This window comes from Triticum aestivum, chromosome 3B (genome assembly GCF_018294505.1).
Source record: "Triticum aestivum cultivar Chinese Spring chromosome 3B, IWGSC CS RefSeq v2.1, whole genome shotgun sequence".
Lineage (NCBI taxonomy): Eukaryota > Viridiplantae > Streptophyta > Magnoliopsida > Poales > Poaceae > Triticum > Triticum aestivum.
Window position 1 is genome coordinate 849,468,970 of NC_057801.1, and position 14,564 is coordinate 849,483,533.

A 14,564-nucleotide genomic window follows, 5' to 3' on the forward strand; every position below is an offset into this window, starting at 1 on the left:
GGGGTGGTGGCGGCTCGGGCACGGGGGCAGGGCGGGCGGCGACGGGGGTGGCGCAAGGCGGCGGTGGCTCGGGCACGGGGGCGGCGCGGGTGAGGTGAGGGGGGAGAGAGAGAGGGTGGTGCGCGGTGCTGACCGATTTTTAGTTAGGTTTATTTTTTTTGTCGTCTGCTAGCAGACGGCAAAGAGCATATCTAGTGGGATGGGGCCGAGGGGGGAACGGCCATTATGTTGCCACTTTCTTTGTCATCTACTAGCAGATGAGAAAGAAGATTTGCCATCTGCTAGCAGACTGCAAAGAAAGTGGTCGTTAGGTGGTTCTCGTTAGTGGGCCACCCTCCCTCTTTGCCGTCTGCTAGCAGACGACAAAGCTTCTATGCCGTCAGAGCTGGTTGACGGCAAACATGATCTTTGCTGTCAGTTTTCTGTAAGCTTATGGCAAATGCCTTCTTTGCCGTCAGCTAGCAGATGGCAAAGAGCTGGCTGACGGCAAAGATCCTAATTCCAGTAGTGATAGGTGATTTATATGTTGATGTTCGAGCAGTAACAGTTTGGCAGGATGCCGATGATGATGTTGAAATGATCTTGAGGATGATCATTCAGTCCATGATGTGGTCACGAGGTGATCATGTGGATGTTTTGATCACGAGGTGATCATGTTGATGTTTTGATCACAAGGTGATCGAGATGGTATATTGCTTGGCCGGATAGCCAAGAGTGAGATGGATGTTCAAATTGAGATGTTGGTTTATCAACATTGTAGTAGTTTCATATCATGCTTAGTAGTTGCTTTCGCATCATGGTAGTTGTTAATTAATTAACATGTTTAATGCTATGTTGTTGTTTTGCCTTGATGCTTTTGGTGGTTGTGAGCTTGCAAGTACATTTAATGTACAGACCTGGCGTGTCATGCCAGATTGCAGGTGATGCCATGATTGATTGATTGCTTGTCGAGGTTACCGATCGTGCGAGCTATATCATGTCCCAGCAAGAGTCCCTGTGGAGTGGAATTCACCACCTTTGCCTTTGTTCCGCTGCTAGAGGTATTCCGCTGCCACGACAACAAAACATGTCAGTAGGCACGTTTTCTCTAAGACGCTTTTATATTCGTCCCTATACTGAAACCATCTAATTTGTAGGCACGCTTTTTGAGATGATGTAAGTACCGTCACAAACCTTATTTTTAGGGTATATCTCATTTATTATATTTTACATGTGTAAATATGTACAGACGATTTTTTAGACGTTTTAGGATACATTGAAGAGTTTAACAAATAAATAATACAACCAAAGTATTTTTTTACAGAAAAGGGAAATTACTGGGCCCATCTATGCAGTAAAACGAGCCCGAGCTTTGCTACACCTACGTAATCAAAATAACTAATTAAGGAGTACTCGTTACAAAGAACAATCCACCTTCCCAGGTCATGACAAGTGGCGCACGTGCAGCGCGCCACTTGTCGTAACCTGGTAGTTTTCCCTTTTTTCGGATATGCGTTTATTCAAAATGTTTTATCTCTTAAACCGTGCGTCCAAATCTCAAATCGTTTTCACCATTGGATTCCTCGCGTCGAGATCTTCAGAACTAGATCCTATGTAAATAGGTTTTGACGAACTTTTTTTCATGAAAAAGCGGACGAGAAATCCAAACCAGGAACACGTTTTTTTCCTTTCTGAAAGAAGCACGCCCATGCCTTTCGCGAAATCACAACCGTGCCTCTCGGGGAAGCAAAACCGTGACTCTCCTGGAAGGAAAAAAAATAGAAAACGAGTTTTTTTTTATTTTCTAAAAGAGGCACGCCCGTGACTCTCGCGAAAGCACAACCGTGCCTCTGGCGAAAGCAAAAACCGTGACTTCCGCGAAAAAAATTTAGAAAACGTGTATTTTTTCCCTTTCCGAGAGGCACAGCCGCGACTCTCGCGAAAGCACAACCGTGTCTTTCGCGGAAGCAAAATCATGACTCTCGTGAAAGAAAAAAAACAGAAAACGCTTTTTGTTTTTCCCTTTTTGAGAGGCACGGCCGTGACTCTCGCGAAAGCACAACCGTGCCTCTTGCGGAAGTAAAACGGTGACTCTCGAGAAAGAAAAAAAAACAGAAAACGCGTTTCTTTTTGTTTCCGAAAGGCACGGCTGTGACTCTCGCCAAAGCACAACCGTGCCTCTCATGGAAGAAAAACCAAGACTTCTCGCAAAAGAAAAAAAAACAAGTTTTTTCGCATAAAAACTTTTTTTTTCAAAATTTTTTTAGTTGAAAAGCTAAGGAAGACCGGTGGAAAACCGGAACGTCGAAAAAACCCGGAAAAAAATTTTAAAAAGCCGAAAACGCATGTGGAAAAAAAAAGAAAATCTGGAGGAAGCATTCAGAGCGTGACACATGGCAAATGGCTGAGAGCGCGTCAAGTGGCGCTGATCGTTGCGAGGCTCCCGAAGGAGCACTCGTTAACTAGTTGCTCCCCTACGTAATTCTTTACGTAAAGTTAAGTAATTGCTGATCTGGATTAATTGGATTGGATTAGAAAGAGGCCCAGGCCCATTAGTTTTATAGGAAGGAAAAGAACGTAAGTTTAAGTAGAAGGTTACGTAGGTCTAGTGTTTTCCAAACGAGCCCTCCTTCACCTTATCCGCAGCCACGTCATGAGGCGCCCATCTATGCCGCCGCCGCGGGGCTGGCTCCTCCTCCACCCCTGCGCCCCGTCCCAATCTCCACAGCCTCCAGCGACCAACTCCATCTCCTGCCTCCTGCCTCCTGCAACTGGTCCTGCCAGTGCGATGCGTCCGCCGCCGGTGAATGCCCTCCACAAGGACTGTCCCTAGCCCCTCTGTTCCGGTGCTCCTCGGCCGTCCCTAGCCCTATGCCTGGTCGCCAGGGACGTGCTGCTCCACGCCTGCTCCAGCCGGGGGCCGCCGCCCGCCGCGCCGGCTCTGTTGCTTTGCTGCGGCCAATCCCGGGCTGCTCGCCTGCTCAGCCGGACTCTGCCGCCCAGTACTTGCTGTCAATAAACAGCAGGCAGGCTGGGACAGGGGTAATTTTCTGAGAAATCTCTCTCTTCTGTTCTTCCTATCAGTGTATGATGAAAATGAAATTAAATTTGAACTGAAAAATTGTGTATCAGCGTATATGCAAGGGACTGTGTATATGTATAATGTATTGTTGATTTGGAAGGGAATGCATTTTAGTATCAATTTCATTTCATTCTGTAGAAATAGAAGAGGAAGAGATATTTAATTGGAAGTTTCAACACCAGGTGTTTCAGTGGGACTGAATCAACTCCACAAATTGGAACAACCATAGATTGGATAACTGTCTTTGGCTTCAAACAACCCGCCTTCATTCTCAACTCGAGAAAGTACCTCGTTTGTATCTCAATACTTTTTATTCAAGTTTTTGGCATGTTTTATCTATTTTGTTGTATCATTAAGAATTGAGTTTAAATTCTAATTTATGGTGCCATTGAGACTTATTTTGTATGATTTAGTATACTTTTAGGTAGCTATAGCCTTGTGGACGTTAAGTTTTTCCCTTGCGCTATTTTTTTCTAGGCATACTGATGATATATTCTTAATGAAGTCTGCTAAAGGTAGTTTTCACCATATTTTTGAAGCAGACCCATATGCTAGGATGAACTGAACTGAACTAAGCTTTGCCTTTGACTTTTTGATCATTTTCTGGTTGTCCTGGCGAACATAGAGACACTTAAAATGTTTTAATTGGATTCTGGTGCAGGCTCGCTGCCTTGCTCCTCACCGAGAGACATACCATTTGTCCAAAAGTATCAAGCATTGGACGTAAAGTGGACAACCTATTCGGTAATGAAACAATATATGTAGCATGTATGAAGCTGAATCATGCTTATAACACTGAAGAACACGGTAACTTCAATAATGCAAGTAAGTAGCTGCAGTCTTCCAGGATTTTTGATAAATAAATCAGCAAGTGCCACTCACCCAAGTTGTCTTTTCAACAAATCCTACCATGCGCCAATGAGGCAAGTACTAGTGTATCCTAAAAATCTCTTTTTATTGAAGGTGTAAACACATGCAGCAACTGATCGTGTGCATTAGAAATTTAGAATGCACTGTTTGATAATTACTCTCTTAGGCCTTGCTTGCTAACTTTGAAAAAATATGCGACCGGCTACCCTTCAACAACTGCCAGTAACTTGGGGACTGTTTGATTTCCAACCAAATGTTGCCAGATCTATGGTTAGCCACACATAACTTTATGAGGTGACTGAATGTTTGGTTGGCTGACATAGTTGTGGCTTGCGACTTTACTAGTCACATGATTAAGGAGTATATTTTGGCCACACTTTTGTGGCAAGCCACACTCTGTCCCGAGGGGTAATAATTACTACTTTTGGCTTAGCTGTGTCAAAGTAACCAAACTAGGGTGTTAAATTGGTCTTAAGTTTCAATCTTGTATTGTAGATCATCACATATGTTGTTTGTTTCTTAGTTCAATGATGTCTTATCTGACTTGTTAATGAGTGTACTTAATATCCTATTCGACTTTGCTGACTGGTTGGAACAAAAGGTACAATTTACCGTATTCATGTACTCGAAATTATATAGGCACCTGAATTTAACTAATTGCACATACATGTTTTACAAAGCGATGGACCAACTATTACAGAAAAGGTAAGAGCTTTGGCTGCAAAACCCAACAGACACATTGTGTGCTATAGTGGCTATGTCATCAACAGCTTAAGGTTCCACATGATGAGTCAAGAGTCAGGGCATGTCACACAAAATAGTTGTGTAGTGAACATTGCAGAAAATGGTGTTAGATATTATGGCAGATTAAGTGACATCTTTGAATTGTCATACAATGATTACAAGGTGGTGTTCTTTAATTGTGATTGGTATGATGTCTACCATAAAGTTGGCATTGAAACGGATGAGTTTGGGTTCACTCTTGTGAACAAGTCTGGGAAAATACACACAGGAGATGAGCTAGATGATGATCTTTTTGTATTTTCCTCCCAAGTGCAGCAGGTTTTCTATGTTCAAGATCCAAAAGCTGAACTATGGAATGTAGTAGTGGAAGTCAGGCCTCGAGATCTTTTTGACATGGGTATTGAAGAATCATCGGATGAAACAGATTAGAGCATTGTGGTTTTGGTTCAGGCTGAAGTATGGTGGAAGCTCTTTGCTCATGTGGTTCTTTGCATGCAACTACAATTTTAGTTATGGTTTTAGTAGTGGTTTACGAGCACAAAGTCATAATGCTTTATTATAGTTTATGGTTTTATTTTTTCGTAGTAATTCAGGGCACAACCCAAGTGTACTTGGTTGTCAATTGCAAATTGATTATGCAGAATTTCTGTTCTGGAAAGTGAAGTATCACCTTTGGTTTATTGATTATTCCCACATGTTACAGTTATCTGGTGTTATTATATTACATGGCGGAGAAATGTTGAATATACATTTGTGAATTCTTCTTTTTAAGATCATGCCTTCGACACTCGTCTTTTACATGACTGCATAATTGAAAGGTGCGTAGTTCAGCTAAATGGAATTTATATGTGTTTGAATGTAAGAAACTAGGTTTTATCAGAATGATGTGCTTTTGTCTGGCCATTGTCAAATGTGTTGCAACAATCTCACAAGTGCGATTTTCTAAGACTATTGACTATCCGAACTCAGAAGTGGCAAACTGGCAATGCAGTCTAGACAGAAACATTCTTTGATGTCCATGGACCAAGTCATTTTGTTCGGATTGTAGATTTCTTTTACCTTGTTGGGATCCAAATGGTGGGTCCAGCATTACCGAATTTGGCAGCATTTTGCTACCATCTAAGTACTAGCTACCAAATTTAGAACCGAACATTTGGCCTAAAACTTGAACCGGAAAACAAAGTGTCCATAAAATTATGAATTATTTGCACAACGACAACCATATGATTATCACTCTGGGAAATTTTCAACCATTCTGGCTGAACCGAATAAAAAGTAAAAATGGAAAATCAATTCACTGCCTATTTGGCCAAAAAATTGAACCCAAATAAGTATCCAAATGGATTATGAAATTTTAACACAAGGACAACCATGTGACCACTTCATCGTTTTTTTCGAACGGATTTAAAATTAAGAGGAGGCCGACAAGGAAACAACCTAGTTTCGTGCGGACCCCGACCTCGTAGAGGCCTAGTCTAGCGCCAGGTGGCGGCTGAGTAGGGCTGCCATGCTGTTACGCCTTTCCGCCGGCTCTGATGACCACCTCATATGCATGGCTGCCCTGTCCTTCCGCATCATCGTCGTCATCCATGTTGTCATCGTCGTTGTCGCTGTTGTCCCTCCAGCGGTGCAAGTTTGCCAGAGGACCGCAACAGCCTAGTCCGATGGTTGCCTACCACTGGTGGAGGAGCTGCTCCGCCTCCTGTTGCACGGTGCTGAGGGCCGCCTTGGCCATTATCGGCAGTGCTGACAAAGCCCTGCTTGCGGCCTTGCTCCTGCCGGCATTGGTGGGGCAGTCGCTTGGCGATCACTCTTCGCTGATCTTGGTGAGCTTGCCGTTGAGGAGGCGCCGCCTGGCAGTTGTCTCAGTGGTGGTAACGGAGCGGTCGAAGGCCCACGTAGCAGAAAGGTCCAGGTCATTAGGGACAGATTCTGGCGGCATGTCGCTCTTGGCGGGCGTAGAGCGGGGAGCGGCATTGCCTTGGTCATACCGGGCCTGCTGCCTCGTCGCGTGCCCCTCCTCGGATACGGTGGCCCTCGAGCCCGAGGCACCGTCATAACCACCTCCTCCTAGGTAGTAGAGGATGCGCCACGCGCGATCATGATCATGGGTGGAAGCTCCTCCTTTATCGGGCGGCAATTGCAGCGTGGGGGTGACGAGGGTCTATCAATGCAGGCTCATCCTTCACGTGGATGAGGCGTAGGGGGATGTTGACACCCGTTTCACGCGGACGCGCTTCGGGGACGGTGGCTCCTCCTTCAAGCGCGCCATCGATGGAGGCGTCGGGCCCATCTGACGGTGTGAATTCTTCATCAGTCAGAGGGGCCTCCACAAGAAGATGGGTCCGCTGCTGCGGCTACTGGTCCTCCTCGTGGCCGAAGAAGCCCGCCGCCGTGGATGCGGATGGGCTAGGAGAGGGAGGCCGGACGTATGCGGATGTAGGAGATATGCCCTAGGGGCAATAATAAATGATATTATTTATCTCCGAGTTCATAATTATGTTTATGTTCCATGCTATAACTTCAATGATTCTCAAGTCTGCAATATCTAGAGGCTCAGAGGAAGACTCATATGCACGTGTGGAATAATAAACGGTAAGAAGTATTCCTAGTCTGGCATTTTAAACTAGCTCAATTGTTGCATGATGGTTCTGTTTTCCTGATCATTGGCATGTCTATGCCAACAACTTTGAGCGCACAATGTTAAGAGAACATTTATGTTGAATCGACCCAGATTGATGTTATGCTAAGAGATTCATTCGTCACAAGTTAATGGTACATAACATAGAGATGGTTAACATTTGCATGATTCCTTAGACCACGAGAGTATCGAGTTTCTTCATGCTTGCTTCATGAACTTTGGGGTTTGTTAAACGTCATCCGTAAATGGGTGGCTATTATGGTGGCTTACGGGTTCATGGAAAAGTGTGACAAGTAAATTGACAGCTCAAGGTTGGGATTTGCTCCTCCGACGATGGAGAGATATTTTCGGGCCCAATCGGTATTACGGTATACATCATCGTCTGGCCAGACACAGTGTGATTTGATCACTGGGATTCCGGAACACGGAACGAGAAAAAAGAACAAATCCGGTAACGAGGTAACTTGCATGGTGGACAAATTGTTCGTCCACGGGGACGCAACAAATCTCACCTCGGTTGTTTGTGACATATCGCGAAGCAACAGGAATAGCTCACTGCAACTGGAGGTTCACTCGAATATTTATTCGTGTGGGTATAGGGGTCAATATGGGTGTCCATGACTACAATGTCAATCATTGGTCGGAAGGGGTTCCGGGTCATGTCTATACCTTGTTGAACCTATAGGGTCACATGCTTAAGGGTCATCTATCTGCTGAATACTAGACAGGGAGTCTGAGAGAAAATCATCGAAAAAGTTTCGGACACTGAAAAGTTTCGGACAACGAAAAGTTTCAGACAGCGGAAAAGTTCCATAGAGAGAGGTCACCGGATGAGTTTCGGTGAAACCAAAAAAGTTGTTTTGGGGTATGCCATTCAGTCAAAATGGTTTCGGCACATGCCTGATAATTCTTGGAGGGTGCCAGAATCATTCTGGAAACTATTTGGAATTTTCAGAAATAAAAACCGGAAATGTTTCGGAGCTGCTGGAACCAGTTCAGATGCTTTTCACAGATGAAAATCACTGAACTGGAATTTTTCCAGAATGCGTTGAAAATCATTATGGTGGGTACTGGAAATGTTCTAAGCCCACATAAATATTTTCCGTTTGAACAGACGCTGAGAAATGTCGTCGTGAATAGTGAGTCACCTTTTGGGATATTTTATGGTGAGTCACCTTTTGGGATATTTCCAAAAGGCTTCTAGAAGGGCTTGGGGGCCAAGCATGCTCCTCATGGGGGCCCCCTAAGGGGGTTGGCCGGCCAAATGTGTGGGGCTCCATGGAGCTCCACTTCCCTCCCCATTATGCCCTTCATGTGTGACATTTGCATGGGCATTTTGGGTTTTAGTGAGCCATCCCTACCCCTTGGCTTTCCTATAAATAGAGGAGGAGTGGGCAGCCCAAATCTCATCCCTTCTCACATACAAGTGCCATGCAATGATCTGGCTTCTCTCTCCCTCCCCGCGAAATAGTTTTGTAGAGCCAAAAGGCTCTCTGGGTTCCGGCAGGAACTACTTCTGGAGTGCGATGCCCTGCAGGATAGATGACACCGTATGTGTGCAACTCTGTAGAGAGTTCGTAGTTTTGGTCTTAGTTCGTGAGTGCCTCCCGAAGGTCTGCCCATGTGATCGTCCAAGTTTTGAAGGTCCTTCCGAAGGGCTGTCCAAGTGACCATTCGAGTTTCGAAGGTCCCCCTGAAGGGCTGTCTGCGACACCGTCCGGGTGGGCTGTTTGACCGCCTCCCAGAGGGCTGTCTGAGGAGTAGATGAGGGTATACATCCTCTTGGTTGGGAGGTTGTAAATCCTAGCTGCGGAGATGTGCTCCGCCGGTCGTCATCGACTCTCCTTCCCGCTGCGCTATGAGTCGGTAACGAAAAAGATCAAACCATGTATGTAGTCTCCATAGTGGTCCTGGGCTGGTGCGTAGGTCGGAAATTTTTTGTTTCCTATCGCGTTCCCCTACAGTGGACGGTTTGAGGGTCGACATTGAAGATGCCCTTAGATCGAAAATCCAAATCCATTATAAATTACAATACGATGGATTTCTACTTTTTCTAGGAGAAAACATTTTACGATGTATATGCTAATGACAATAATAATAGAGGAGGTGACCTGGCCCATTTTTTGGTTGTTTGTGTATAACAAAAATAAATAGGCCTTTTCTAATGATACATACTTAGTTTTCCGCATTTCATTTGGGGGAAATCATTTTTCTAATTATTTTGTTGGAGGAAATCATTTGGGCGTTTGGCACAACTATTTTCCATTTGCCGCCAGGAAATAGTGCACCAGCGCTCTTATTATTGAAAAAAAATCCCCGTAAATAACTCCGCCACGCCACCATCTTTCCACTTCTCCTTTCCCACGCCGCCATCTCTGCACTTCTCCTCTTCTTCCGCCTCCTAATCCATCCCAATCCATCTAATGGGATCCCTCCAACCCGCTGGCCGCTGATGTGCATCACCTCAATCATATGAACAGAGATCCATTGTTTTGGTGGGCGGTCTGACGGATACTCGCCGGGCGGGCGGGCGATTGGAGGCCGTAGAGGTTGGGGGACAAAGACTGGCCGGTGTGTGCATTGGGGCCAACGGTGGCTGTCGGTGTCAAAACCGGCGGATCTCGGGTAGGGTGTCCCGAACTATGTGCCTAGGCGGATGGTAACAGGAGACAAGGGACACGATGTTTTTACCCAGGTTCGGGCCCTCTCGATGGAGGTAAAACCCTACTCCTGCTTGATTAGTATTGATGATATGGGTAGTACAAGAGTAGATCTACCACGAGATCAGAGAGGCTAAACCCTAGAAGCTAGCCTATAGTATGATTTTTTTCGTCCTACGGACTAACACCCTCCGGTTTATATAGACACCGAAGAGGGTTAGGGTTACACAGAGTCGGTTACAATGGTAGGAGATCTACATATCCGTATCGCCAAGCTTGCCTTCCACGCCAAGGAAAGTCCCATCCGGACACGGGACGAAGTCTTCAATCTTGTATCTTCATAGTCCAGGAGTCCGGCCAAAGGTGATAGTTCGGCTATCCGGACACCCCATAATCCGGGACTCCCTCAGTATCCCCCGAACTAGGCTTCAATGACGACGAGTCTGGCGCGTAGATTGTCTTCGGCATTGCAAGGCGGGTTCATCTCCAAATTCCATATACCTGTTGAGTAGTGTTCGACTTCTGATAAATGTTTCGCTCCTTGGCTTCCACGCCCAATAATGGCCATCTTCCACGTGTCAAACGAATGTGAAAAGCTAGGGTGTTTTTACATTTACCCCCCTAGTTGCGTGAATGAGCTGCCTATAAAAGAGACGAGGATCTAGATCCGAATCACACCATCCTCCCCTTGCGAGCATTCATCGGAGCGGATCTGATAGACATCCATTCCAACATGGACAGCCGACGTGGCTCCTCCTCTCACCCTCCCAGCCCTCAGCCTGGAGATTGGGAGAGATGCTCCGTCCCGCACAACGAGCTAGTGACGCTCCAAACCAAGGGATTTCTTCCCCCAGCCTTCATGGTTCTGGTTCGAGCCGGACTTGCCACCTATAAGTGCGGAAAGCAAGCGGAGAGTGTCCCCAGTCCCTCCAAAGGAGAGCGGGTATGCCTTGTCCCTTATTTTATAAGAGGGCTCGGATTTCCAATTCATCCGTTTCTCCGGGGGCTCCTGGAGTTCTACGGCCTCTAGTTACACAACCTTACGCCTGCCTCCATTTTGCATATTGCGGGCTTCGTGGCCCTTTGCGAGCTGTTTTTGGGCATTGAGGCTCATTTTGCGCTGTGGAAGAGATTGTTCTGCCTCGTACCCCATTCTCAGGAGGGGTCGATATATCAAGCGGGCGGAGCCAAACTATGGCGCATCGCCAGGACCGGATATCTATCCGTAACACCGAAGAAGGCGTCCGAAGACTGGCCTTCGGAATGGTTTTATATAGAAGACGTCCCCCTGCCGGACCCTGTTCGGATTGGCCTTCCGGAGTTCAATAATGCTCCTTTGAAGAAACGCCTAAGCTGGCGTCCACTGAGCCCTCAGAGGGAAAATGACAGGGACGTCCTTTACCTGATGAGCCGAATAAGGTTTTTAGCTCATTCCGAACTGACCATGATCGGAGTCATGGCCACATGCATTATGCGAGGGGTGCAGCCGCTCTAGTATAGAGGCCACCCCATGTGGGATTTCAACAGGGAGGATGATGCCACCCGCCATGGCCGTAAGGGGCCGGGATCGGTTGCCGATCTGATGAAGATCTTGTCCGCATTGTACAAGGGAGAAGAGGAGGAATTTCTCCGTGTCAATCCACAGGACGGATTTTCTATGAACAATCCTCCAAGCTGGGTAAGCGGACATTTCTTTTTTGCCCATATGATCCGTATTCCCATAGTCAAGTATCTCATTTGTGATTTCGACGTAGGAACTGCGCCAGGCCGTAAAGGACATAAACAGCCCGCCTCCACAACCCGAGGATCCGGAACGGTTCCTCGATAATGCCTCCCAAGAGGATCCGGACATATCGGTGGAGCTGATTGATGGGGTATTTCACCAACTTAGCATCGATAATGCCCTGGTCGCCATTACGGCCGATTACCCCAGAATAGTTCCAACCTCACGGGCAACTGAGACCGATGTCCCAATACTTTGAAAATGACCCATCCGTGCTGATTTTTGATCACCGTATACCAATGTTGTTTCGCAGGGGGTGCCCTTGAGGCGGAAGGCCGAGCCCACGGCGGCTAGCCAACAAGGGGCAGCACGGCCCAGCAGGCTAAAAAGAAGTGCGGTCCGGATCGAAACGCCAGCGCAACGGTATGGCGTGTCACCACATTCCCAGGTTTGATTCCCGGAAGGCATACTAATGCTCGTGCTCTCTTCAGGAAAAAGAGCGCTCGCCGGACTGTATCTGGAGAGGTTGCCAATCGAGCCTCCGCCAGCCAGGCTCCAAAGCCAGGCCCAGAAGCGGAGGCGAACATGAGGCATGCATCGGATGCTCCTCCGATAGAGGATGCCGACAGATTGTCCGCCACCAACTCCGAGGTGGAGAGTGCCATGAATCACAAGCGCCGCCGGACAGTTCTGCGTGACACATGTTTCTCCCCTGAGGCATTGAATGCCTTCAATTCGGGAGATGCGCACCTCCGTGCCGCTCAAGATGGTCTAGCCAGAGCCATACGGGTGAGGAAATTTGACAGTTATATATGCCAGGAGCCCCCGAGACTTGAAATAGTTAGAATAACTGATTTAAGGAACATTTATTGTGCAGGATCTTACAGAAAAGAATACCCAACTGTCCCAGGAGCTGGAGGAGTGCAAAGCCCAACTTGAGGCCGCACTAGCCACAACGGGGGGAGCCAAAGAGACCCCCTCTGGCAATATATCCTTGAGAACATAAGTAGTTTATGAAGTGCGGCGTGTGTATAAGTCTGACATAACATTGCAGATGGCGCCGGGATAGATCCGGACAAGCAACAACTCTTACGCCGGTTAAAGGCCGGCAAGAATGTGCTTACAAGGGTGAGGCAAGAGAAAAATAATCTCCAAGATGCCAACACCTAGCTGGGTGAGGAACTAAAGGATGTCCGTGCCCAGCTGTGTGACTCCGTTAAGGAGAATCGGCGGCTTCGACGTGACATTTTTAGTAAGTGCTTGAACGAACTTTGAAAAAGAGTTCGGCAAGGAAGTCGACTAACAGAGTTATGTCTGTAGGTATGCTCACAGGTCATCCTGCAGAGGAAATGCCCGGTTCTACGGGTGACCTTCTTCTCGAGCTATTGCAACTGCACGAACGAGTTCGGCAGGTGATGAAAGGCGTCGCCCAGGCCTTGTGGCCATCTATCTCCCTCCCGAAGGCCTTGGAGAGCTTGCAGAGAGGCTTCAGGGAGCGCGGCAGCGCTTCCGATTATGGAAGATATTGGCCTGCCGTCAAGGCGCCAGGGAGGCCTGGGCCATGGTGAAGGCGCGGTACACGAAGGTTGACCCAAACCACATGGCCGAGGTCGGACCTGTGGGGCCCGATGGGAAGGAGATCCCTGTGAGCTTAGTGTACGGCCAAGTAGAATTGGCCGCAAAGTATTCCCAGCAAGACTGTAAACTAGACAGCTTATTAGATGGCATTGAAGAGGAATACAATCAGTCAGGTTGACTATGTAATTTAAGATGACATGTAAAATGCCTTCTAGCCGAATTGTAGATCGTTTGTCATAGCGGAACTTTTCGCTTCAACCTCGGGACCCAATAGTCCGGAGTGTGTCCGAATATCGTCGCGGTTATATAAGAACCGGGGCATGCGTGGAGACCAGGCGTAGGGGTCATTAGTGCTTTATCAGACAAGTGCCCAACTAGTTATGTTATATTACATGGTTAGTAAGAAACATCTTCCAGGGAGAATAGTTCCGTTAGGGGTTCCTTTCCCTGGGAGGCATGCCCTAAAGTGCATGTCCAGACTACGAAAAAAGCAGAAAAACATATGGGGGCAGATAAATAAATAGGTAAGAAATCGTCTTTTAGTTCACCGACCGAATATTCCCTTAAGAACACACTACTAGGAAAAGGGATATAGATGGAATTGACACTAATGGCGCACTAGACATGTGGTGCGCCATTACTATATACTAATGGCGCACCATGTGTTGGTGCGCCATTAGTGTCCAAATACTAATGGCGCACCACATCCACGGTGCGCCATTAGTAAAAATATTTTTTTAAATTTTTTTTCAAAACTACTAATGGCGCACCGTGGGAGTGGTGCGCCATTACTAGTTGAACTAGTAATGGCGCACCATGCCACGGTGCGCCATTAGTAACCCTTGGCCACCACTTCCACCGAATGCACCCCCCCCGTGGATTGCCTTTTCAGTTTTAAAAAAAATAAAAGAAAATGATAAAAATGTCAAAAAAATAAAAGAAAATAAGTTTCCCATGTGATATGTGGCCTAGTTGTTGGGAAAATTTGCAAATATGAATTTTGACTTCATTTGCAAAATCTCGCGAGAATTTGTAAAAATCCTCAAAAACCTAACAGAAAAAAAGATACGGGGCTTTTAAGATATAGAGAGGCAAAAAAAATCAAAAAAATTCAAACTTACTAATGGCGCACCTACCCATGGTGCGCCATTACTATCTTCCCGCCTTCAAAATTCAAAATAAGTCAAAAAAATATAAAAAAGTTACTAATGGCGCACCTGAGCATGGTGCGCCATTAGTATCTTCCCTCCTTCAAAATTCAAAATTAGTCAAAAAAATAAAAAAACA